This window comes from Apis florea, unplaced genomic scaffold, assembly GCF_048593485.1.
Source record: "Apis florea isolate Af1SG1 unplaced genomic scaffold, ASM4859348v1 contig_2291_pilon, whole genome shotgun sequence".
Classification (NCBI taxonomy): domain Eukaryota; kingdom Metazoa; phylum Arthropoda; class Insecta; order Hymenoptera; family Apidae; genus Apis; species Apis florea.
Genome location: NW_028256553.1, coordinates 1,295,506 through 1,321,435, shown reverse-complemented (window position 1 = coordinate 1,321,435; position 25,930 = coordinate 1,295,506). Strand labels below are relative to the sequence as shown.

General features: G+C 38.4%; 1 protein-coding gene across 1 annotated transcript in view; it reads right to left on the bottom strand.

The window, feature by feature from the left end:
• Nucleotides 1-25,930, bottom strand: part of LOC100870848 (serine/threonine-protein phosphatase 2B catalytic subunit 2) — a 161,424-nt gene that overhangs the window by 107,265 nt on the left and 28,229 nt on the right. The window lies entirely within an intron of this gene.

Sequence of the window (25,930 nt, the reverse complement as noted above, 5' to 3'; positions counted from 1 at the left end):
TCTTGATGAGATCACGAGAAGTGGGTTGAAAAAATTTTACCCAACAAAAGAGTGGACGCGTTATTAAATTCCATAATCAAGCAGTAACAACAGTTATAACGTTATTTTAATAAAGTGTGTAAAGAGTGAATTAATATATTCACAATTAAATGATTTATTTGTCACATCGCGAAATAAATTATTTATTTATCCGCTATTGTTATTTGTCGTTCGATTCTCGATGAAAATAATTGCTTTCTCAATATGCAATAATATTTATTATTTATCATTATTGTTTCTCACTAACATACTATTACACATTTACTTACGATTACCTCACCTCGATCGATCATTCGACGATTTATTTTTACCAAATTTTTGCTTCAATATCGTTTCTTTCATCAATTAAATAAAAACGTGTATTTATATGATTTTTTCCCCTTTCCTTTCTTTCGAAGATTTCTACCGTTCCATCGTCGAATAGAGAAATTTCAGATGAAAAGAAGGTTAATCATCGATCGTGTATCGCGGCGCAAGCTTTGTCACCCGTTGTGCCGCGTTCGCAACAAGCGAAACGGAAACGAGAAATCTACCAATTACGGCGGACAACCTTTCGCAGATTGAAATCAACGAATCGCGATGCTCGTCGCCCTCCCGTCCCTATATTTCGTCGATACTTGATTAGAACTCGTAGTATCGTTGAATCGACGTTACGCTTTGCTTCTAACGGCTCCCAAGGCCTTTTCCAACACGCCTTCTTTTTTGCCCCTGCTTCCAAACATTTCGAAATAATATTTACATATGTATAATTCTTAGAATTTTCTCCTCGATCTATTGCCTGCTCTCGTTCGAGAAAAAATTTACGAATTCCATGTTCCACGAATTTGTATCGCGCAGTTAATTCGACTAATTTCCCTCTCCCCTCGCGAATTATTAATCTCGAAAAAAATTAAGGAGAGTTTAAAGGGGAAAAAAAGAGAAAATTCGTCGAGTATATGAAAAGACACGAGCAACTTCTCAAAGATAATTTCACGCGTCAAAGCGCGAATGAAGAAACCGATGCACGAAGGAAACAAGATCCTTCGTGAAAAGAGGAGCAGGCTCGTTGGAGCAAAAACTTCTTTCCGACGATGCGAGAATTATACACGCGAGAAGCAAACACCGTGATCGGGAACAGTGTACACGCTTCATTCGCGCGGCCTCGTCAGCGGCGGAGAAGAGAAAGGGGGAAAAAAAAGAAAAAGAAGAAAAGCAAAAGAGAAAGAAAAAAAAAAAATTGTCACTCGAGTCGATTGCGTTTATCATTCGCGAGTCCCACGATAATGAGAAGGTCCCACACGTGCATTCATACTTCGAAAGATACACTTGATACAAGGTGTCCGTTTTATCCAAATAAAATGAGATATTAAGCTTCATTCGAGAGGAAAAGATACGTTTTTAATTATTTAATTAGAATCATTAAGATGATGGAATAATTGACTACGATTTTATTATCGGATTTCCTCTTTTTGCGATCGATCGTATCAATTTAATATTATATTTTTAATCACTTTATCGATGCAGCTTTTATATCCTATACAAAAAAAAAGTATTAGCCTATTTATGTCGAAGAATAATCGATAATTTAGGAGATACTCGTAAGTTTTAAGTAAAATTTACATCGTATAAAAGATTGGGAGGAGTTTTCATGATGCTTTCGTTCATTTTCACGCAATCTACAAAGCTTCAAGCGGCAATAAAAACCTCTCCTGAACTTTTTTTTGAAACGACAACAAGTTTCTATTTAAAAAAAAAAAAAAAAGAAAATTATATTCGTGATTAAGAAACGATTAAAGCCTCGCACGGAAAAATCATTGGCACGATGATGCATCTCATCAACAGAGAATATTTTCCTTCCCCAGATATTTTAGAACGAAGGAAGACACCCTGTAGCGGCACGCGTGCACGATGTATCGAGGCCGAAGAAACGAATTTCAATCGCGATACTACCACTCTCCCCGTTGACATTTTCTCGAAGAGTTGTCGGGGCGTGCGTGCTCGATCGTGTCGCACGATAAATAACAAAGAGCGCCAAAACCAGTCCCGCGACCTACTTGTCGATCTTAAGCCGGATGAAATTGCAGCCAATATTAATAATTAAGCAACCTGTCGGCTGGACGACCGAACCGTTCCAATGTTTCTCCTCGAATAACGTCCCCTTGTCGATTCAGACTTTCACCGTGTTGTATATATATAAACACACTCGTGTATATGATCCGTTTTAATTAAACGTAGATCGATATTGCGTATCTCTTGAGAAAACATTTCCAAACGTATATTTTTAATTATTGAGATAAAAATATTAAAGATTCGTTGTCCATTATTTTTATCCCCCTTTGAAAAATTTCCTACCTTCTCGACATTGTTACTCAAACTTAAGTAAAGTTTTGGGCCAATTTTCGAGTCAAATTTTCCGATTAACATTCCACTTTCACAAATTTATGCGCGAGGAAACAAAGATAAAAATATCGACCACCTATCGCCTCTCACGATAATCTCCTTTCGAAGACGAGGGCGATAATCGAAACGGTGCATCCTCCTTCCTTAACCACCCCCTCCCACGAAGGAGGTGAAACTGAGAAACGTGAGGATGAGGACAAAAGAGGACGGAACGATTTATACATTTATCGAGCGGACAGCGATACCCGGGTCGAAAAGGAATACGTAAATAAAAGACGACGAGGAGGAGGAGGAGGAGGATATGTAGGTCAGGGGATGAAAAGTAACGAGTCAGACTGGATGGACATGAATGAATGAACTCGGAGGGGGAGGCGGCACAGTCGCGAGGGAGAAACGTAAGAAAAACGGTGGACAAAAGGGGGGAAGACAACGGTGGAAACGGAAGGGATGGAAGGGAAAGGGAGAGAGGGAGGGAGGGAAGGGGAGGGGGGCGCGTGGAAAATAGGTCAGAAAGGAAAATAAAAAAAAAAAAAGAAAAAAAAGAAAAAAAAAAGCAGCGCGCGTTAAGAGCCCGAGTTGTTCGCTGAAACATCATAGCGCGATATGGAGCGAGGAAGGGAAACGCGGGTTTCTTACCCTTAGAACCGGTTTCCGCGGGGGTGGAAAAATATGGCCGCGATTAAAACGCGCTCGTGTTTCAAGCTTGTTAACGGGGATACGGTAATTTCAAGGCGAAATTTTTACGATAGTTTTCTGAGAAGAATGCTGTGTGTGTATGTGTGTGTGTGTGTGTATATAATGTTTTTTCCTTTCACATTTTTCGAATGAACATTTTATTACACAGTCGAATTCTTCTCGGTGAGAAGAAAAAATATATTTTTGAGGAGGGAGAGGAAAAAAGATGAATTATCTGATCTTAATTGAGATTATGATTCGATCAATTGTGAAGGATCAAGAATTTTGCGAAAGTTTTTCTCGAATAAATTTTTATTCGATGGAAATCTTTCCTCCGACTGATAAATTCGTAAAATTCAATCGTGGAGAAAGTAATTACAAACGAGCAAATTTCTCCCCCGTATTTTTGGATTAATTATTAATAACATTTTGCTATTTGCGTTTCGCTTTGATGTTAAACAGCAACGGGATAAATATTTGAATAAGAGAATTAATGAAACTTCCCGAAGTATTTATTTTTCGGAAGGAGGGAGGGAGAATTACCGGGGAGAATCATAATTAATTACGTTGAGAGAAAGTTACAATCTATGCAATGTATATATTTAAAATAATATCGCGTGTAGGTAGGGATCATAGTGTCTTTTCGTGCTAACTTTGGCGCTAAGGCTAGGGCTACGCTAGCGCGACTAGAAATACATACAATCCACCCGGTGCTCAAGCATACAATAATAAACAGAGTTGCAAAACAAGCACATACGATTCCAAAAATTCACTTCGGTAATCAAAAGAAAACGCGCATCACGTGCTCGGGAAATAAAAATATCTATACAATGCCACAATTCGAGCTAACCCATCGAAAATCAAAGAATGCCAAAAAATACTTCGTCCAACTTATTCGCCAATTCAACAATCGCAAACAACTTTCGCACACAGAACGCGCATACGCAAAGCTCGAATTATTTCCAAAAAAAAAAAAAAAAAAAAAAAGAAAAAAAATACTCCGCGTCAAAAATGAAGCAACCCCTGCTGACAAACGAAGCTCCAAAAAGGTGAAGGCAGAGAGAATCCGGTCAAAGGCGAGCGAGCGAGCGAGAGAGAGGGAGAGAGAGGAAAAAGCAGGAGGAAGATAGCTAGGTAGAGGAACAGGTAAGTAAGAGAGAAAGAGAGATATGGGTCAGAGGATGGACCGGACGGAATATTGATCCGACTACCTCACGATAGTTGCCTGTGTTGCGCTATGCTCTGCCATGTTTCCTTTCTCTCTCTCTCTCCCTCTCTCAACAACCGTAGAAAGAGGATACACAAAGGTACGTTGAAGATTGTTGCAGTTTACCTTACCTCTGCTGCGGATCGTTGTAATTTTAAATCGAACGGGGAGAAAGTTGGCGAGATTAAAAGGTTAATGACGCGGTGCAAATTTGCGAAGGAAAAAGGGGGTACAGGTGAGTTCATTCGAGAGAGAGAGAGAGAGATAGAGGAAGAGTTGTTTAATTTGGTGATTGATGGTGGTTCGCGGCGATTATAGGTTAATTCGATGAGTGATACGAGAATAAAGAGGGAAGACGTTTGGCCGATATGTATTTTTGGTTCCATGATGGATGTACGGGGGAAGTAAATATTCGTAGAGGAGAGGTGGGAGCAAGGTTCGGTTTATTTGAATATTTCACTCATGGTGGGCCATGTTTTCCAAAGAGAATCGATTTTTCCCTAATCCAATTACTCGCCCCGTATTCGAGATTATTCATCATTCGTGCACAATGAGTAATTTAATCAATCCTGCTTCGAACTAATCGATACAACTTTTATATTATACAATTGTTTGAATCGATTCATCGAAATCAGGTATTCCAGAAGAATAATAATTCTGTCCGCTAGAGAAAAAAAAATGCGTTATTTAATAAGTAAAAATAAATTGACGCGAAAAATACGAGGATTCTATTCTCTGACTCGAGTACAAATCGTGGCCGAGGGAACGGAATCCTCGATCGAATGTTGCCAACGACGCGATGCAACGCGGCGCTAATTTACAGCTCAGCCTAGAAAATCTAGCCCCCATCAATCTCCTCCCAAACAATCCCTCTACCGAAACGAAAAGGCGTCGCGTATGACGGACCCTCGTAAATCTCGAGACGTGGCGCGGTTTATTGTCGACGATGATCAACCAACCTCGTTGCCCTCGTAAAAACCGAATCCCCGTGTTAACGAATAGTTTCAGTCGACGACGTTCCAAAAATACGCGATGATTCAAAAACAGCGGCAACCGCGTAAAGATAGAGGTAATAACGCCGCATTTACATACAGGCAGGGCTGTTCAACAGTTGTTCCCCGACCATTGGCAAAGATGAGAAATAACGCCGAGATAGTTTCACCGAAGCTGTTCGCTTCTAGTTTGTTGATACGGATCTGCGGCAAGTTGCGAAGGAAAAAGTTATAGTCGCCACGAATAGGGATGATTCTGAGGTAGAAATTCGAAATATATATTGTTGTTGCGCAATTTTAGAGAGAGAAAAAAAGTTGCGAGGATAAGCTGAGGATAATTATTGCGGAATCGCTTGTGGAAAATTTCAAGGATGCAAGAGCAAAAAAAATTTATCAGATGAGACTCTAATCCCTATTAATCGTTGCTACGAGACTGAATAGTATTAGTTCCTCCACGCTCCGTTATTTTCGTTATTTCTTTTCGTTACTACGGACGACTATAGTCGCTCTCCATAAGATGCCGCGTATCGTGCGTTACGATTGGTTATTGCACATCGAGTATCTTTCTCTGAAAACATCGATATTTTGTTTTTCTCATTAATTTTTGTTTTCAACAAACACCGTCAAAGCAACTCGAATTGCGAGGTGGCCGTTGAAGATCTTTCGACGAAAGGGTTAACATTGTCCACAGAAATATTAACTAATCAGCAGAACTATAAATATTATACGAATACAATCATCTTCTTCCATCGCTACAGACTTTTCGAATCTTGGTCAAGCACGTTGAATCTCGATTCTCGTTATCTTTCTCGCCAATGGAGGAGCGGAAGTGAAGCGAGTCGCACCGCTGTGTTGACACGTAATTATCGTTGCGTGCACAGGTACACGTGTCTTTCCCGCTGGCCCGTTGCTTCGCTTGTTTGAGTTTCGAACGAGGTACACGGCTGGAGCAAGCCTCACGCGATAAAGGAGATGGAACGTTCATTTGGCTGTTTTTGAAATTTTTAAGTCAGAGGCTTCTTCTTCTTTCGTTTTCGGATTTTCGAAGATTGGAGACACGTGCCCTATTTTGTTATTACGAACGAAGTTGAATGATATGTCAGCGTACATTTCGAGCTGCTTTCTATCGCCGAATCGCGAATAAATCGAATCCCAGAAATTTTGAAGGTGAATCTATTCGTTTGGAAAAAGATAGAGAAAATTAGATAATTAAAACGAAACAAATATGCGAATTTGACGAATTTAAAATGAAACGAATCGAACGGAAGATAAAACTTTGACGCAAAGAATCATAACACGAGAAAGCTGCAGCGTAAGTGGAATTAAGAGGAGTGAAAAGTCTCGGCCACTCCATTAACCGTTTTATACGGAAGCGAGCCGAACTCTGTGCTAATATTTACGCAAAACGAAGTTCTCCCAGCAATCCTACCTATTTCCCCTCCTCAAACTGGCCAGGTAAAAAGTTCAATGCTGAAAGTTTACAGTTCCCTCGACAAAACTTTCCTCCAAGTTCGTCTCACTTTTGTCACCAACTTCTGAATCTTCCTGATAAAGGAGAGAGAGAGAGAGAGAGAGAGAGAGAGGAAATGTATCGATCTTACGCGTAATCCATGACGATTCTTCCGCCCCGTTAAAAACTCGAATATATTTTCTTTCGAAGTCGAAACCACGAATTCGAATTATTCCACTGGAGATCTCTTAACTCTCCGATCTACTCTGATATTGCGAGATTTACGAGCTAGTAGATCCAAGAAAGGAAATTTACGATGTTCTTGGAATATTTTTCTCGTCTCGTTGTTGTAATATAATAATAAAAATGGTCGATCGTTGGAGCTGGCTTCGCAAGAGGGAGAAATATTACGTCGTGATGAAATGTGATCGAAAATTAAAAGATTTTCAAATTTGGATTTATCGCTGGACGCGCTTGAATAAATACGTTGGATCACCCTCGTCTCGATCATTTGAATAACCGATAATCAACGTTCCACCGTATTACATCGCTCATCTCGGTCATTTAGATAATCGAATTCGGATAATCGACGGTTTTACCGCATTAGATTCTCTCCACCGTTTTGCAATCCATCTCATCCTGACTTCCACAACCATCCTTCCAAGAGTAGGGATCAATTATCAATATAGGATCTGTCTCGACGATCTCCGCGTTATTAAAAACCAACAAGAATCCTCGGAATTATATCGATCTCTCTACAAAATAATTTTATCCCTTTTGCAAATTAATTTCTTTCTTTCTTTCTTTCGTCTGGAAGAAGATCTCATCTTGGCCATCGTGAATGAGTTGTTGTTGTTACAATGCGTGGCGAGTCGTGAATGGAGGAGAATGCATCGTATTGATTTCAATGTTGCTTCGCCCCTCGTTCATCGCCGCGTGATAATATAATCGCGTGGCCGACTTTAAATAATTTCCGCGCTTCTCTATCTCGATGGATACGAATAAAAGAATCGAACGAGAATCGTCGTGGAGGACTTTTGCCGGGCGAAATTGTGAGAGAAAAAAAAATATATTCCAAGATTTCTCTCGCGAGGAATAAGTAAATGATAAAGAAACGGAAAGGGGAAAATGGCGAGCAGGCGTTGGAAGAGGTGAAGGATAAATTGTGAATCGTGATAAATTAAAAATATCCCGAGATTTCTCGGGGATAGTGAATAAATAAAAGGGAAGGAAAGGGAAGGGCTCAAAGGAACACGCGTTTTAGAGATATAAACTTGGTTAAATTAAAATTCTCGCACGGAATAAATAAATAAATAAATAAATAATAGAAATAAAAAATAAATAGAAAATACGAAATAATCCTTGCTACTAAAAGAACTACTTCAAAGAAATGCTCGTTTATCCTCGTGGATTAGAAATATTTCTTCTTATTTTTTCTTAGAAATATTCAGACGAAAAGAAGAAAAAAAAGAATGAATGAAAAATATGCCAAGACCGGTCGCACGGGAAAAAATAAATAAATAAAGAAAGGGTGTAGCAAGAAAGGCGAGGAGTGAAAGGCACAAAGGGAAGGAGAGAATTCCAGACAGCCTGGTGCGTCCACGTGTCGTCACAAGGAAGAGCGGCCACGCTCTTTATACGGGTGAAGTTGGACGTGTGCCCGTCAAAGCTTCGAAAGTTCAAAGGAACGGCTCTCGAACGACGTTGCACGGCCTCGTTTGCCCGGCGGACCGGCCAAGTTCGTCGAGCTTTCGATCGCGTCCAATCAGGGTTCGTCGAACCGGGTGTTATCAGAGCCACGATAAAGGTCTCCGATAATCGATCGCCGGAAAGGAGGTTCTCGGTCACCGAAACTTTCGACCACGTTCTCCCAACTTGTTATTGGGTGAAACGGGTTCAAGATAGGGAGAAATATCTTTCCAAGCGAATGGAATTCTCGAACACTTGTTAATAATTATTTAAATTACTTAGTAATTATTTAAATGTATTGTAATCGAGTGAATTACGTTTTTCAGCGAAATACAATTATGGAAAGTCGAAAAAAAAAAAAAGAAATGGAACTTCCATCTTGACAAATGTCGATCGATGTTTGATGGTAAGAAGGAATAATAAACAGTAAAAATAATTAATAAGAGGAGACGCGTTTGGAAATTTCTTTTAAACCGAAGATTAATTCGATTTTTCTCCGCTTCCCTAGGAGGGAAAGGTGATGCGATAGGTTCGGGTTTTACGAGTTAAGCAAAAGTTGTTACGTTGTAACAACGCAACGGTAGAAGTAATGCAAAGTAGTACGATGATAAGCAAACAAGATAAGCGTTATAAAATATCGAATACGCTATTGTTCGCTTATATACGACGTTATAAAGGATTAACATTGTGTTTAAAACGTGTTTGCGCGAACATAATACGAAACACGTTGTTTCTATTCTTCTGAAATCGAGAAGTATTTTCAATTTTACAAACAATGATTTTCCATCTTTCTCGCTATACTCCATTGAAATAATTCTTTCATTCGCAAATTGGAAGAGGAAGAGGTGTCACGCCGCTTATAAAAATTTGATATCGCGAAATTGGAGACACAGAAATATTATAAAAACGTTTCGTTCAAAAAAAAGTTGGTAATTTTTGCAAAGTTTTTTTTTATCTACTAATCCTTATATACATATTTTTGCGCGTTGCAAAATTTCATTAATTAATTTACGCGTATTTCGAGCCAAAAAAGAGGAAGAGGCGAAAATCGCGAAATTGCGAAAATTATCCCGTGAAAAGATACTCTTCCTAAAAATACGTTTCGCGAGTAAATGGTAGCTTCAAACTGGTGGATAACGAGTAACGAATTCTTAGAGATTGAAGCACGAGGGATTGAAGTGGAGGCCCTTGTTTTTCCTTGTATAAATAATTACGCTATTTTAGCCAATTGTTTACTATCCCACATATCGTAGTTGGCCGACCAACGGTTTTGCTTATCAATGTAGGTCGTGGTTTGCTTTGTTCACAGGGATGCTTTCCTCCCTCTTTCGCAATAAAACGTATTGCCGATAAACATTTAAACACGCGAGAACGATGCTTCAATATTTATTAATTTTAAACAATCGTCGTTTTATTACCGCGAGAATCGCAAAAATTTCTGATCCACAAAAATATGCGGTATATTTTTTCATTTTTTTTTTTATTAATTTTGTATCGAGCGAGAACGTTATGTTGAATGCATTTGACTTATCGTTAGTCCTGTCAAAAGAGATTTTTATTTTCATTAGAAATTACTAATCTTGCTTTACAATGCGACCACTTTCGATCCATCTATCCTTGAATACGAATCGATCAAAATTATAGCCACTCTTCCTTTTCGATATTGATCCCTTCTTTCGAAACAACCGATTTGCCAAGCGAAATGAAACACTGCCACCGCTTTTTCGTTTCTGTTATATCAAAGAACGAGGACTTTCTCGACAAATTTTTCACTCCGGAATCCGAAATTGAATCGAAATTACAGACAAGAAATTAATATCCCCGGAAGACGAGTATTCCTCCACGCTGAATAAAAAGATGGACGCTTGAAGAAACGAAAGGGAGAGAGGGCCGATACAGGGGAGCGAAAATGAAAAGGAAAACGAAGAGGCCAATTTGGCCGCGTTTCGATCGGGCAAATCTCGATTAATTTAGCCGGTGCACGCGTCCGTCCGCCACCGGCCGAGTTAACGAGCGTAATTAGATAAGCCGGGATTAGTCTGCTACGTAATTCACCGTGGATAATTGCAGTGTCATCGTTCGACGTGGAGCGATGACGCTCGCTCATTCATCCGGAGAAGGGCGAGGGGGAGGAGTTGAACAGAGGAAACGAACTCTAGCACGCTAATCTCGTCCGAAAGCTCGTCGAGCGAAGCAAATAATCGATAACGGGTTTGTTTGATTCCCCATTTATTCGCCGTTCCGTGTGATCTTTTATTAATTTTTCCACGGGGGACGACGAGTCTCGCCAAGGAAATTTATCATCTCACGATTCGATAGATCTCGTTCGTGTCACGTTGGAGAGAACGAAGAGTGTTTCACGTAATCGAGACTTAAACGAAGATTTAAGTAAGATGTTCAAATGTTTATTTATTTGTACGAGTATTGTCGTTAAATATTATATTTCGAATACGTAAAATTATTGAAAATTAATTATTCGCGTTTGTACATGCTTGTAATAAATCTTGATTAAGATCTTGGATAAATGTTAATTCTCTAATATTCCTATATGCCGCGATGCGCCGTTGATCTTTCTTAATTACGTATCATTAATTAATACGCCTCGTTGATTTGAACATATTTGAATCAAAATATGAATTTATCAGTTTAACCTTATCAGCTTTCTCTTTCATCGCGGATGAAATCAGAGACACGTTCAAAGTGTGAATTTGTTGCGTCCGTTTATTCAAACAAGCAATCCTTATCACTCGATGTTTATAAATGTTTCAATTTTGTGTTTGTATTTATCCACAACCGAGGATAAAGATAAGCGTGTAGCTGTAGAGATAAGATTGTGAACCTGCCACTTTTTCGACATTGATCGATCCCCAGTTTTTGCATATCGCGCAATTATCCATCTGTTCGGTATCGTTGAACACGAATTGCGTTAAAAAAAATTGCGCGGTTAACTTACTTCTAACTAGTTTCCTTTAGAATCACCCGGATCCCATTTTTCTTCTCCTTCCTCCTCCTCGATTGAGAAAGAAATGTAAATTTTTTCCCTCGAGCACAAGCGGTTTTAATCCCGTTTAAACCTCCATTCGTTTCGACGAATCCGCCATCTATCACCGTTCATTCCCTCCTCCTCTTCGTATCAAAGTAGAATCAAAGGATGCAATGGCTCGAAATTCGCGGCAACACTCTCGAATAATTCGTTTCCGCCGCGTTTTCCATTAACGCCGCCCGAAATCACCGCGTCGTAAAACTAATGGAATCCCCTTGGCCGGGGGAATGCCGCACCACGGGCTATCGATCCCTCGCAGCAGACGGTTGCCACCACGATGGGGAAGACGAATGGAAAACGTTCACCCCTCTCTCTCTCTCTCTCTCTGTATCGCAACAAAACCTACGATCGTTTGAAATTTCGAAAAAAAAGCGTGCCCCAACCGATTGGACGTGGTTCGCGCTCGAACGATCGAGATTGAAAGTATGTAGCGAATTTTTCCGAATAAAAAGGATTGTTTTTTGGTAAAAGTATTCGCAACAATGGATCAGATTCGATTAGACGAAAGAATTCATTATGATTATTTACTTGAGCGTAAGAGAGTAGATCGAAAATAGGTTCTGTTCGCACGTGGAATTCGTAATCATTCGTGGTATCAAATATCGACAAACAGGCTCGACAACGATATGAGATTCCTCCAATTAAAATCAAGCACCCGTACATAACCTGTACTTCAAAGTTGCAACAACGATCAGAACTTCTCCAACGTTCGAAGGCCAATCTGGAAGACAAAGGACGAGACACAATGCGCGTATCCAAATCTTGCAACATTCTCAAACCGCGTCGAACAACGCATCGACACTTCTCGACAACGAGCAATCTACAATCCGATGCATCGTCCCAAGATCGATCTCAAACAAACAACGTCAAACTTGGATTTCTCGCTCCTCCCATTCGAGCATCCATCCCCGTGAAACGAATTGGAATGGATTCAGATCGAATCCTGGAAATAAAGAAGGGGGGGTCGATACAGAGAGGATCGAAAAGCGAACAATGGCGCACAAGCGAGATCACGAATAAGAGAGGTAAGCTTAATTTTCACCGGGAAGAATCGAATGGGGAAAAGGAGGAGCTTCTCGTGTTGGAACAATTTATTTCGTCTGGCTTCAGGGCGCGCAAAAACGAAACCCCCCCAAATGCAACCTTTCGCAAAATACTGGGTGCAGTACACATGTATAGAGATACATACACACTACTCCACGCGTTTTATCGCTCTTCAAACGTCTCTTTCTCTCCAACGTTTGCGTTATATAGATTCGAGGTTGAAAGCTTCTAAAGTTCACGAGTCAAAGCCGCGTACGCGCTTTTCAAAGAGCTTTCCCGCGCTCGTCATCGTCGCGAGCTATGGCATCGTGCTTTTAGCTCGTCTCTCCTCCTCCTCGACTCGTTTCCTCCCCGCCCTTACTTAACGAGTCCCGATCCGTGGTGCAATCGTGTACGTGCCTTTCGCCGAAAATATCGAAATCGCGCGATTGTTCTCCGATAATGGAACAAACTTGCCTTTTCAATCTTAACCGAGAGAAACTTCCGAGAGAAATTTTAAATTTTCCCCTCCGATTTCTTTCGAATTAAAAATTAATTATTGCGAATAATCTCGAATTATATCTCGAGAGAAATTTTTGCGGTTAAATTGAAAAGATTGTAATTACCATTATACGAATACGAAGCAAGTTTTTACTCGTTAGAAATAAGAAAAAGAATTCTTTTTCCTTCCGCTCTAATGTAATCGGCCAACCCTCTCTAATCGTACCTTTTGTCGAGAAAAATAGGTACGAGAGAACGGAGAATAAATAGATCACGAGGGTAGGTGGTCGGACGAATGGAAACGCAGTTTGCGGTTGGGATAGGATCGGTTGTTTGGACGAATTTTAGGGGGGAGGGATAAGTAGATCGAGGTCGTGACAATTACCAATCGATAGATCGGTGCTTTCTTAGCTTTCTTTGTTTGATCCTCGTCTTTTAAGATCGGTAGATATAGAGATATTCGCATGGAAAATTTCGCATCCCACGTAATTCTCATGGAAAAAATTGAAAAAGAAGTAGTTAATCGTCACAATAAGACCTTTAAACTTGTTTCAACTTACGCGCTGGTATCGTTCACCTCATTATCTCATAACATTGCATAATCATTTACGCTACCGATAACGCGTTATCGGTTGTCTCCGTCAAACGACAACCATCTATACGATAAGCACAATAATTGTGCCTCATTCACCGAGAGAATGTACACGCGCGTGGATATCGTAAAAAAAATTCCAAGATAAATCGAATCGAACGATCTTCGATCGGAATTACGCCATTCGAAAATTCTTCCAATCTCTTGAAAAGCGTGTGATGTACAATATAACAATCATTGTGCATTCATTGTTGAAAATTTTGATCTCACGAAATTCGTGTCGAAACGATGATCAATTTTAATTCGTGCAGCATGAATGTAGAATTAGGGGAGGGAGAATAAATGAATTAATCACGATTAATTAATCGTGATAATTATAATTCAAACGATATAAGTCGAGCGACGTTGTTGTTTCGATTGTTCTAATTGCAAATTTCGAGGGAAATCGAGGGTAAAGGATGATTAAGCGGATTGATATTCGATTCGTAATCAGACAAGACTCGCGACACAGCGAATTATTTATATTATTATTGCGCGAGTTAAATACGAATGGATTAAACGGATCACGAGTTATGATACGCCATTATTCCAGATCTCGTCGTTTATCGAATTTAAAGGCGTTCTTCATCGTGGCAACTTCATCTTCCGATTTCGTGTGTTTTCCTCTTATTATTTTATTAGCTCGAGAAGGAGAGAGAATTCGAAAACGGTGAAGTTACAACTCTGGCAAATTTATTTCTGTAAAATTACCATTCCAATAAAACCAAGTTTACGCGTTACCGTCACGAATTAGCCAATAAACTTTGCCAAACGTTTAATCCGAATTAAAGAAATAAAAGTAAATATATCCACGAGGATGGAAATCCCTTTTTGTAATTTGTCTTCTCGGTATTCCTTAATATGTAAAAATCATTTTACAGAAAGAAGAAATTTTTAATTGAGAATGAAAAGACTATTCGCCATAGCCGCCTCAATCGATCCACTAAAAGCATTCCCGATAAAATAAATTCCGATTTTCGAACTGATTGCAACGTATCTTTCGTATAAATCAAATAACAAATGTACATATGTACACGTGAACGGAGTATTTTCAAACTGATCATTTTTACAAGGAAATGGAAGCGATAAAACTTGATATTCAAACAGATGTTAAGGAACGAGACGGTATTTTTTTTTTTTTCCGTGTCACGTTGCGCTGCAGCATCCATTAAAAAAAGAAAAAAAATAGAAAAAGAGAGGAGAGTTAAATTGTCAAAAATAACAATTCTCTTTGCCGACGAGAAAAAATCTATCCCATCCAATTTCCATATAAATACTTGCTCGCTATGTTCATCACGTTCAGTTGCGTGGAAATGTTAAAACGAGATGCATTGTGTTCGGAAAGTTTATTTTAGATGGAAAAAAGAGAGAGAGAGAGAGGAGTTGCTTGCGTTGGTTCAATGTCGATTCGAGGTATTTTCTGGCCAATATTTAATTTCAACAAATAAAACGAACAAGATAACGGCGAAGTTCTTCGAGTTTCTGTTCCGCGAGAACGTTACAATTTTTTCGATTCTAACACGCGTGATTTCACGAGGAAGATTAAAGGATCCGTTGAAAAATTTTTCAATTTCACAAAACTTAAGATATTTAAATTTCGATAAATTATCAATTCTAATTTTAAATTGGGATTAATCCGAAGCAAAACCGATAATTTCAATCGAAGTAGCAATTTTAAGCGAAGATAATTCGAAACAGGGATGATTTCAAATCCTAAATTGAGCTTAAACACCTATGTCAATTTCGACTGGTGTTGATATTGCTTCAAGATAATCGACGAGGATAATCCCAACTCTATCAACCCATGTTCAGATGATCCTAAATTGCGACCTAATCTTGGCCCCTCTCAACACCCTTAATCTCAACCCACGCTAACATCCCGAAATACTTTCCCAAATACAACCAATGGTTCTTTCTCAAATTTAATTAATCAAATTTTCCCTATTCCTCAATTATCCTAAAAACATTATACATACTTACATATAAATATATACGAAGAATATATGAGTATAACTCTGCAAAAATGTCGAACAAACGAAATAAGAACTTTAAATTTTCAAAATCTTTCAACTACTCTTCCCTTCCTCCGACTGCAAATTTAAATCCGATAAATAATCGATATTTTTGCATCATCTTCGATTCCTCCCGTGTCTCGAAACGAATACATCAACTCGGTTCGAAACCTCCCATCCGCAAACAAACAAAGGCCGATAACAAAAACTCGGTTGCAAAACAAAAACCAGGAGGAAACGTATAATAACAAACGTTTAACGCACATTTCGAGAAACACCTGCGCGTGTTGCCTTTCAATTGTGTTTCCTACGCTTCTCGGTTATTTAATTACGATCGGCTCGGTTTGAAAAGTCAGTCGTCGTCGACTGCCATCATTTCGAATCGAAGCTACGCCTCTCGCCAACGTCGCTCGTAATCTCGCGAATTTACGGCCCAAGGTGCATCCAGCGCACCTGTGTGATCGTTTTCACGACCGCCCCAACCTTGTTGAACTCGTGTCTGGACCGTCAATATGGCTGATCCGGGTGATATGACACGGCCGATCGCGTAATTTATGCGAGCGTAAAAACGGTGCACGCTGTTAAAGTCGTTTCGTGGAAGTTGTGCGAATAAATCGCAATATTGTTGCGCGGTTTTGCGATCAGGTGGACGTTTACGACGACGTATATTATTGGCGGCTCGTTTCGTTTCGGTTTTTCGCGAAGAAGATATCGTTGATTTTTTTTTTTTTTAACAACTCGTTATATAATTGTTGCTGTTCAAGGCTAATTTATGAATATAAACGATACGTGATTAAAAAGGAATGTTTCCAGAGAGAGGATAATTTTATGAAATCGGTTTAATGAAATACAATTGCTAATGATGGGATAATAATTTTCTTCTTTTTCTCTCGCGGATTCTTTTTTACGATAGTGGTATATAAAAAAGCGTCGCGGATATTCGAAAATTCAGATTAATCGACAAAATTTTCCATCCATGGATGGAAATGTCAAATAAAGGGAAACGCAAAGCTTTTTCAGAGAAAGAATAATCCAAATTAATATACCACCTATTACCCGATGAAACGACGTTCCATTCTATCCCGGCAAAAACAAAAAACCTTTTATTTCCCTTTTTTCCCAATCGATACTCGCGATATAAATTCAGGGAAAATACAAAGATGAAACGAGAACGTGAGGATGGCTCCAAGATTTTTTTTCTAAAAAATTTTATTTTCGATTTCGATCATCACGCTAATTAAGAAGAAAATTATGAAACGTAGATCTTTCTCAAAGATCGGAATAACGGTTAAGATTAGGAAGATCGAAGTTCAAACTTTCGAGCAACGCCTACGATCGTAATAAATTCCCCGTATCTTTGATTTCCGGTTTTTGTTCTTTTTTTAAATTGGCGGAAGTTATTGTCGTAATGGGGAAAGTTCGTCGTTGGCCATCTCTACTCGTGCACCGTTGATTTACGAATCTCTAAACCTGCGCCTCGATTTCCATCGAAACGCAAGTTTTTATTGCGTATAATTCGCGATTAAATGCCATTCTTTCCTCCATCGTCTTGAGTATCGTTTATTCGATACTTTGTTGCAAAACACGTTTGAATTATTTATTATCTATTATTGGGACAATTTCGCCTTTCCACGCGTTCTTTTCGCGTTGGAATTATTTATAAAATCTATACCAAGTTTGTTCTTTAAATGTTAAAATTGAAGGAAATTTTAATTCCCTCCCTTTTTTATTCTCCCAAAAAAATTATTTACCGAAATATCGAGCATGATTATTTTCAGGAAGTGAAAGTTTTATTCGCCCATCGTAACGATTGCTCCATTATGCGCTATTCAAAATCTCGATTATCAAAATTACGATTATCGAGTCGTGATATAAATTTCCTCCGCAAGACGTAACGAAGAAAAAAATAGAACCAAACAAACAAATGGCCAAACGCACGAAAACTCGCCTAATTCTCGTGCATTCGTGAGGATTAAATCCCCACATTCACGGATAGTGGGAAAATGAAACGAAACGAGAGGCGGGCAATTTAATCAGCGGCAGACGCCGGAAGGTAAACGGCGCCGGGCAACGACAGGATCGAATTGTTCCCGGTAATTACTTTCGTTCACCTCGTCCACCGTTTGGAACACGCAGAAAGCAAAGGATTCCTATGCTCGATCAAAATCCCCTTCCTTTGTCCATCGCTTTCCTTTCCCCGAATTATCTCTCGAATTTAAATACAACCCTCCTCTTAACCTTTTCGCTACGATCGATTTCTGTGTGCACAACGAAAGATCGTTTGCAATTCGAGAAAATTGACGAGAGAAACAAAATATCGAATGCTACGTTTCCACAGAAAGATACTCGTCATACGGCATCTCGTGCAAAGTTTATAATCGGCCGTAGTAGCGAAAGTGGTTAACGATTAATCGATCAAGATTCAAGAGGAAGCGTTTGTTCGATGCGCGTATATTTATATCGGTGGACGATATACGAGTACAATCGTGTATACGGTACACGACGGGGACGAGCACGTTTATCCGTTCGAATTTCCGTGGATCGGCATAAAGCCGCGTGCACACTGATCGCGTTACACGCTCCGCCGATCGACACTATCCCATTACACGCTGACTCGGAAGCGCAAAGGGGTTGCGCGCCGCTGTTTGCGCGCGATTATCGGGCACAAAGGGAAGGGAATCGGGACGATTTCGAGTCGAGCCGGATTTTTCTCTTGGTTGCGGCCGCTACGGTGGTTGCGGCATTGTTCTTTGCTTTTGTTATTGCGTTATTCTTGTTTTTCAAAAGGGGTCTCGTGCAACAGTTTGCAATCCTGTTTCGCAAAGAGGAGGTTGCTGGTATTTTAATATTTTTTTGGGATAATCGTTATTATAACGGAATTGAATAATTAAAAGTCGAGGCAAAGAGGCGCGAGGAAATTAATTAAGGAAAAGGAATCGAGCTGAATTCGATAATCAATCGAATAGATTTTTCAACTATCGATCGATCGATCGATCGAGCGATTCTTAAGTTCTGTTTGCACGTAGAAAAGAATATGTAGCCTGATCACATCCGATCGTGAATCGTTTTTCGTTAATTATTTCGGGATGAAATTACGCCGATTCAATTTTTCTTGTCTTTTCATTAAGAGGAAATAAATTTGCAATTCAATGTGATGAGAATTCGTATACATATCGTTTCCTGATACCGGTATCGAAGAAAATTGTTTATTTTTCATTCTCCCGGAACTGGAACGAAAATCGGAGGAGGTGAAAATAAAAAGGAATTAATTTATTTGGCGTAGAAACGTACGCCTTATAAACGATAATTGTTATATTGATACCAATTATCCCGATTAATATTTCGAAATATTAGAGAAAAATGTATTTTTTTTTTATTATTATACCAACGGTTCAATCACTATTGGAATAAAATAAACTATCTTCGCTTAATACTCGAATATCCAATGCATATTCTATCTTGAATATTTCATCGTTTCTTTTTATACATATTTCTTTAATTATCTTTTCCAATGAGATGAAATTATATCGTGTGTAAAAATTTCGCGCAATTGTTTCACGTATATTTTCACTTCCTCCATTTTAATTTTTCATCAATATCGTTTCTAAGATGCAAGAATGATCGAGTTTCGAGCGGATCTGGATAGATTTATAGGCGGTGCGCGCGTGCGAGGATGCGATATCCGATATCCGTAAATGCGTAGGTTTGACAAGCTTTCGTGGAAATTGACACCACGACGTCAAAAGATCTTAGCGTGGATGGGACAGGAATTTTTCTCCGCCCTCGATATGGACTAGGAGTTTGTTTAACAAACTTGTATTTATCGATAAAGAGAGATAATCGTATGCTCTCGTATAATAAAATAACTCGTTCCATGACATTTAATTGCTCCATCGCAAATTCCACTTTTATAAGTATTCTATATCAACGATGTATACAGAGTGTTGACGCATTCGTGGGACATTATCTCGAATCAAAAGACGTAACATAGAAAACTTGATTTTATTCCATTTTATTCCTTTTCGTGTATAATTATCTTAATCACAACACAATTTCCTTTTCACATTTCACGATTGAAAGGTGAAAAGAATATATGAGAAAAACTCTCAGATTGATGATCACGTTAACATCGTGGACAAGGATCTAATTGGAAAGACAACGAGCCACGGAAATTAAACTTTCTATTAAGAGGTCCTATCTAGGCATGGTATTTTGGCTTCCTACCAAAAATTCACGACAAACGAGAGAAAATCTTTCGTGTGTAACGACAGGCCATCAAATCCCTCCTCCATCACTCGACGAACATCTAGATTTATTAAATCGAACGAATTTTGAATAACTGTTCGATCGAGTTACAGATTCGATGGACTGGAAAATCGATATCGTATTGCTGTTCTATACATTTCAGAATTTTTCCAGAGAAGAACAATCGTTCCCGAAAAAGGAACGTTTCTTTTTCACAACGGATTCGTGACACGAATTCTTCCCTTTTCATTCGTGCATCCCCGTGATCGCTTAACTTACGAATCTTATTCTAATACATTTCCTTCCACGATTCGTTTCGATTCTCTCCTAAACGAGACTTCATTTAAGAATAAGAATTCGAAATCTCTGAAACATCTTCGAAAGAAGGAGACGTGGAAAGACGTCATGTACATTTTCACAAAAATTATTATACACGAAATTGTTAAAATTTCGAATTGTAATTCCGAATGATAATGTAACGATACCTAAAATATGGGATTAATAGAGGTTAATCGGACAGTAGGTTAATTAGAGGGCTCTTACCGTACACGTGACCGTGGACAGTTTATAGATATAACGGGTTTTGCGTGCTACACTTACCTGAAACAGAAATAAGTTCACGGTATGTTAGAACGTTATGAATATTTTAAGGAAGACACGTGACGCGATGTGTCACTTGCGTACATAATGCCTTATCGTTTCAGCTGTTGCACGCTCCCTTCCTCCCTCCTCGCCTTCCTCTGCTCGATAAGCGGACCGCATTTTTACACGGCGCTTCCGCGAAAATTGATTGTACTCGGTCGAGGAAGTGGTTGCGCAATAGTACAGAAATATTGCCACGAGATATTGTTGTTATTATTATATTATTGAAAAATTGATCGAAGAAAAAGAAAATATCTATTTTCCACGTTTCGTTGTACGTGGTGGAATTCAATGAAGTGTAAATCTATAAACTGTGAAAACTTAGTGGTCAGTAACATAGTCGGTGAGCGGAAATAAAACTTTCATGAGGCTGGCCGAGGGCTATGCTTCGATCAGTTGGACGGAAGATAAATCTAAGAGAGAATAAATTCAGGGAGAAATTATATTTTATTCCTATTGGTATAGGTGTATCCAAATAGGAACGTATTTTTCTGATTAATAAATAAATAATCATCCTTTGATTCGTTCCTTCTTAATAAATTAATTTGTACAAACAACAGAGAATAAATTTTGAACGATAACTTTTCTTAGTACAACTTCTTCTTTGCCGCAAAGATTTTGCCACTAGTCGCGTTATCACCGACAATGAATTATGTCCTCGTTACACCGCACACAACACAACGTATATTTTCCACTATCTGAGTATACCATTTGAAAACTTGCTACTGCGTCCGAAGTTTTTCAGATTCTTTAATAATACATTACATGTACAATTAATCATTCACAAAAAACTGTTTTAATAAATTTTACTTTTAATATCGATCGAAAGAAGGAAAAAACCCATCGAAGCATCCTCATCCATATTTTTTTAATCCCGAAATTCCATTGGAACACACGGAAAAATCGGAAAATTGAGGGAAAACGTACAACGAATACGCGAGAACGTGGAAATTGCGGGGATCGTAAAAAGCGAGGGGAGGGGGAACAGCTTTATAACCCGAATTTATCGCGCGATTTTCGACCACCGCCACTGATTTGTTTCCCGTCCTCACGCAATCGCAATCAGGCCTCGCTATCTGCTGCGAGCCAACGATCGATCTTTTTACGAATTTCGTGGATATATCTTTGATAACGCGTCTCGATTTGCGCCATTTTTCTCTCAGCAATTCCGCATCGCTTGTATTGGATAAAGGAGTTAAATAAAGTTAAACTGCGTGTCCGGGTAATGTAATAAAAATTGTTCCAAGTAAGAAGTGAAAGAAATTAAAATTTGAAGAGAGGAAATCTCTTCAAAACCTTTCGTATTCCGAATAAAATAATAAGGTAAGAATTATTATTAAAGAAAACTGTAGTTTGTCCTATTGTGCAACAACTTTAGCCTTGATCACATAAAACCGCATAAAGATCAAATATCGCTACTATAGCATTACATCTTTTATTATTTTGCTGTGAAAAATATATAAAATTACCGTCCTTTGCTTTTTCAATGTACACGTAAATATACGAATCCATGGTTAATATTATCGTCGCAATTAATAATTATAACATAAATGGCACAACAATGATTAACATTGTAACGATCCAATTTATATTTATTTTTATTTTTATACGCGCAAGAAAAAGTTTTCATACGTATCTTTTGATCCTTCTAATAGTTTTACTTTAAATTTTTACACGTTAATCTGCATTTTCTGATCATCAGTGTCATTAATCAACAACAAGTTGGAAAGCAAAACTCGGTACGTTTTTACATACATCGTATTAATAGAGAGAAAGATCGAACGAAATAGAATAGAAAGTGGGACTGTAATTATTTTACATCCTTATTACCGTCGCTTTATTTTATCATTGCACCATTGCATCGTCCCAGAGCAATCAATTGTACCGGTTCCTAGGCCTCTATCTCTCTGATCACAGTGAACAACTATAATCAGCCGTAATTTTTTCTTTCCTTATCAGAAATACCCCGTTACCAAGTGTTAATAATTCTACACGGCTTGGTGTTTACGTTTTATCATGTTTTCTTCGCCTCTTTTCCCAGTAAACATTTCTCATTTTATTATTTTTATTAATACGTTAAAGAAATCAAGAAAGGGATATATATATTTCTTAATCTACTATTTGAAAAGCAATTCTTTGATCTCCACTATTTTCAACACGTATAAATCCTTTTGTATTAAAGAAATTATTTACCGTAAATCGAAATAAAATATCCCTTTGAGAAGAAATAGAATCGAAAATTAGATCTTCCAACTTAATCACTCTTGGCAAATGAAAATGTTTCTCTATAATGTACGAATAAGTGCCAAAAATTATTAATTAAAAGATGGCAACCCCCTATATATATATCGTATAACGAACACACGAATCTCAATCGTTCAAATCAATTAGAAAAACCGATCCAATCAATTCCATCCCTTCCAAATGGCATTCAATGTTGAAAAAAAGCAGAGAAAGGAGCTGAAAACGACGAATCAATCTATTACACGGGATGGAAAAGCGAATTAAACCTAAAACACAACGAGGACGCCTTAACGAGCGCGTCAAAAGGATCGAATTTCTCCCCCTTCCCTTTCCCCCCTCCCCCTTTTTTTTAATATTTCTCTTTCTCCAAGCCAATTCCGTTGAAATGATTTTCCTTGAAAATCTGGCTCGCGCTCGTCAAAGTATCCTGCTCGTTCGCCTGGAACAAAAGCTACGATCGAATTCGCACAGGTGAAATCATTTTTCGAAACGAAATAAACGCGGATGGGGATAAAGGGAAGAGGGCAGAGAAAAAACAAGATTTTGGAATATTTGAAAAGAGAGGGGGAGGGGGAAGAAGAAAGAAAAATAGGTTGGGGGCGTGTTAAAAATGGAATAAACGGTTTTGCGGGCGCATCGAGGCTTGCAACGCTCAAACGAGGCTGGATCTGGGGGATGTAAAGGCAAAAAGGAATACGTAGGATAAAAAGGATAAAAATGTTACAAGTCGTGATTCAAGCGTTCTGCTGAAAATTGATTTTTTTTTTTTTTTGTTTTTTCATTTTCCGTATTTTTATACTTTTCTCTCTCCGCTTTTTTTGTTTTCTCCCCCTCTCTTTCTTTCTTTCTCTTCCTTTCTTTCTTTCCTCGTTTCGCAAAACAGAGGCGAGCGTTGGACAGAGACAGCCTTATGATACGATTGGTTTCCATACACGGTAAATTGGAAAATGGAAAAAAGGAAAATATTTATTATATTGAAACAGGGTACAGGTTGAAAGATTTCATTAGCGGATTATTAATTGGTTGTTTCACGATTGTGCCAAGTTCTGCCTTTGGAAATTGGAAAATAATTTAATAAAATCCGTTCAACCGCGTTAATAATATTATCTTTTTATATATCGTCTTTAATCACTCGATAACGATAAACCCTATACTTCGTTAAAAAGAATAAACATTAAAATAATATCCGCATACTTTTCACACATCGTTTTAATCGACGGACTAATACATAAGGGGGGAAAAAAAACTGTTTTTAAACGATTTTTAACATAATAATTAATCCCTAATTAATTTTCCAGTTAAACTGGAAAATCGCATCTTGCATCGTGAAAATTTACACGAATATCACCGTGTATTATCATTCCGTATTATGCGCGGATTATTCGCGCAGAGATATTCAAGCGAAAAAGAGTGAATGAGAAGAAGCAGAGGACGAGGAGACAGGTGTAACGTGGTTTCTACCGGTGGAGAATACCATTTTCCGTGGCTGAACGAGCGTTATTTATTCGCGTCGAACGCCGGAAGCGGCGGCATCGCCGCGGGAATTACGAAATTTACGTCGTCTCACGGTACGGAATATTTCCACCACCGTGGAACGCGGCAATTTGGCAAAATTTTCAACCTTTTTGACGAATAAACGTTGGCCGCAAATTGTTCCCGTTTTCTCTCGGCCAAAGGGAAATTAGGATGGCAGATGCGTTTTATATTCGGTTGGAAACGTTGCGGTTAATTAAAAGGGAAGGGTTTGGTGTTATTTTCACGAATGAAAAACGCAACGATCCTTCGAACGCCTATGGACCTATTGTTCTTTTTTTTCATCTTTCGCTTTTTAGAAATGTTTTCGAATTTATTTTCAGTAAGTAAAGTAACTCTTTGCGGTTATTTTATTCTCGACGCAACGAATTTTAAAATTCGTTTAAGAAAAAAAAGAATGACAAAATTTGAGATGTAGATCTTATATTCGATCGAGAATAGAATCGAAACGTGTTACATATTTTCAGAAACAACGACTAACTCTCCTTTTATTCGAGGAAATAAGATCCTGTAAGAAGGACGTCCATCAACGTTTGAACGTTCGACGAGAAGACATCGGATCCGAATAAAACTCACGTTTCGAGCTGACTTCAATTTCATAAGCTGCATTAAAGCCTCGTAAAATTGTGCAACGAAAATCGACGGAAACGTGACCGACCTGGTTATCGGGAATTTTCAATTTGTGCCAAAGTGTTAGCCCATTTTTCCAGGTTAAGTTTCGCGAAGGGAAGAGCTAATGGAATATCGGGCAAACTTTGTTTGATCATCCTGATTTTGAACGGGGTGAGGATGCGTAAATTAGGTCGCCACGATTCGTAACTATTTTTCCCAAAGTTTATCATCGTGTCAACGATATTTAACGATATTTAATTATTTATTAGTATTTCTTTTATCAATCCACGATTGAATTTCGTAAGTAATATCCGTTAAGTGTATACAATAAATAAAAAATACGACGATAACGATGTACTTGGGAATAAATATTGCTCTCGAAAATATTTTTCACGAATGACTCGATTCGACGAGTCTCAAAAGTTTCACTCTCCAGTGAATATTTCACCGTTCTAAGTTTAATATTACCTATACTAAAAAAAAAAAAAAAAAAAACTTCGGCAAAAACATTTGAAAATAAAAGTAAAATTTTCTAATTAAAAGTTTCTTATTTCTTATTCCTCTTAAATAGGAAAGAAGAATACACGAGATCTAAGAATTAACGTCGAATTTAAAATATTAAATAATCCAATAATTAATACCGTTGCTACTTATTTTCCAAAAATTTTCAAAAAAAAAAAAGAACAATTTCGAATTTCCATATATCCAATCATCCATTTTCGCGAAGAAAACGCAAACTTATCAAACACCATCTCCACATCACTCTCTCATCTTCGGAGAAGAATCCACATACACACGCGCGCGTGCAAGCTGATGCGGATTCAACGCTCTGAATCGATCGTCGAAACGCGTGCATCCGCGTGGCGTGCATCCGAACTTGATGACCGCGCTAGAAAGGAGAGAGACAGAAAGAGATAGAGAGAGAGAGAGAGAAAAATGGAGAAAAAGGGCGAGACGAAAGAAGGGAAAGAGAAGGAAGGAAGGTTTCAGTACGCTGGCGCGGACCTATCGAT